We start from the raw sequence: 2,170 nt of genomic DNA on the forward strand, positions 1-2,170 counted from the left end.
CAGGCTAGAAAGGCGCGGAGAGATTGTCGTGGCTAGCTGCTGGGGACGTGCCTCCACCCCCTCGACTCTGCACTCAGTCGGCTTCTGAGCCCGGGGGAGGCGCGCAGAGACAGATGGGCTCGCTCAAGGGAGGGTCCAAGCCTCCTGGCCGGCTTTGCATAATAATGAGGAGACCCGTGCAGCTTTTATTATCTCTGGGACAGGGACACAGCACATGTCTACAGCTCTGCCACCTGCGGACCCCGTGACCGGCGGGAAGGCAAAGGCTCAATTTCCTCAGCTGGACAATGGGACTCAAAATAACCCCTTTTGCAGGGCCGCGGTGAGAATTAAACAGACTGTGAAAAGGAGATTTGCAACGTGTAAACGGGTTTGGAAGATGTGAGCGGAGTAAGCCTGTCGCTTGGGACCTGCCAGGCTCCTCCAGAAGAGACCTCAAAACTCTACCGCCCTGGTGGCGGTCCTCTGCACCCGTCGCTTTTAATCTTCTTGCCGAGAGGAGGAACTCCTTGGTGCCCCATTGTGCTGAACCGATTATAAAATGGACTGCCGAGGACCACGTGGAAACTTGCAGAGCGGGCCCTGGAGATGGTGTTTGGGAAGACAGGGTCCCCCGCACTACCGTTTGGTGGTTAACTGTCAGGCGCTGGTATCTGAGAGCTTGAGTTCTTCACCATCTCCCAGTAATCTTCATCTTCCCCCAGTAATCTGGGAAAAAATTCCTTGATCTCACTTCTGCCTTTCTGCAAAATAGGGAGATCATCCCCAGCCTAGCAGTGAGCAGGAGAACTAACTAAATGAAATGTAGGCGACACGAAAATCTCTTTAAACTAGAACCTGGCGCCCAGTAAACGTCAAAAAAAAAAATGTTCAGTGAATTCTAAGGGTCCTTGGAGAATCATTTTCTTGGGCAAAACATCCAAGGATGAATAGAGAAGTGGGGGAAATAACAAGAAAAGGAGGGGGAGAAGCTTTACAGAAGTTAAAAATAAATATATCTCTCCATGTACCTCTTTTCTTCACCTCCCTTCCCATAATCTGGGTCCCAAAATCTTCCTCCATCTTTCCTCCCCTCTTCTGTTTTCTTTCTGCATCACATTCAGTCTCGGACTTTTCAGAATTCTTCGAACTCTGCATTGTCTTTCAAGGGGGAAAAGAGTGCTTTAACCACGTCTTTATCCTTGAGCATTTAATTTTGGGTACTTTCCTCTCCCAAAGAATTTAGGTATTGTTTAGTCAATGTGTTTCTTAAAAATAATTTGTAAATGAAAAGGGCTTCTTGCACCTTGGTTATTATGCTTGACAGTTGCCTTCCCATAAAGCCTATAGATGTGTGACTTTGTATCTGAAGTTGTCACGTGTACAACCTGTCATTCTCCCTTCACCATTTAGGGATTTTCCTTCCCTTTCTGCTGAGGTGGCAGCTGGAGAACAAAGCCATGGGGATCTCTCCCAGGAGGCCTAGATATTAATGACCCCAGCAGCACTACTCTGTTACCAGCACCCCCTTTAAATTGAGCCGTGTAATCCTTCAGTATCTGCATCAGCAAAGGGCAGAGCGGAACCATTCATTAGTACTCCCTGCCCACAGCAAGGCTCCTAAGGCCACGTAAACCCCGGGTAAGGAAAAGGACAGAAAAGGAAGATGTTGGAGCTGTTTTCAATTTTTAAAACATCCCGTTGAAACCCACTCAATTACATTTTCCATGTTTGAGGGAATTCAGATATAGATGGGAGTAGAAATATCAGTTTGCCACCTTCTCTATAAATGACAGTGTTTGGGAACCCTGACATCACCTCCTACATGGAAGAGACATTTGCATTCAGCTGCCCTGGGGGACCTGGTTTATTAAATCATATGGACTACACGCCACAAACAACTCTGTCTAAGAAGAAATTCTTTCTTGGTCCCAGAGGGCTCCTGCCGTCGATGGTTCACACCAGCTCATTTTTAACGCAGAATGGAGCAATGATTTCCAAAACTGGCTGCCCATTAAAATATTCTGAGAGAGTTTTTTAGATATGTAACAAGGCTAAGGCCTTCTGCTAAAGATTTCTACACCATCGGAGGGATTCTGGCTTGGGTGTTTTTTTAAAATATCCCCAGGTGATTAATTCTATGATGCAGCTAAAGTCAGGAATGGTTAGACTAGAAGCACTTCGGTAAGTT

Source organism: Marmota marmota, unplaced genomic scaffold (genome assembly GCF_001458135.2).
Source record: "Marmota marmota marmota unplaced genomic scaffold, marMar, whole genome shotgun sequence".
Classification (NCBI taxonomy): Eukaryota; Metazoa; Chordata; class Mammalia; order Rodentia; family Sciuridae; genus Marmota; species Marmota marmota.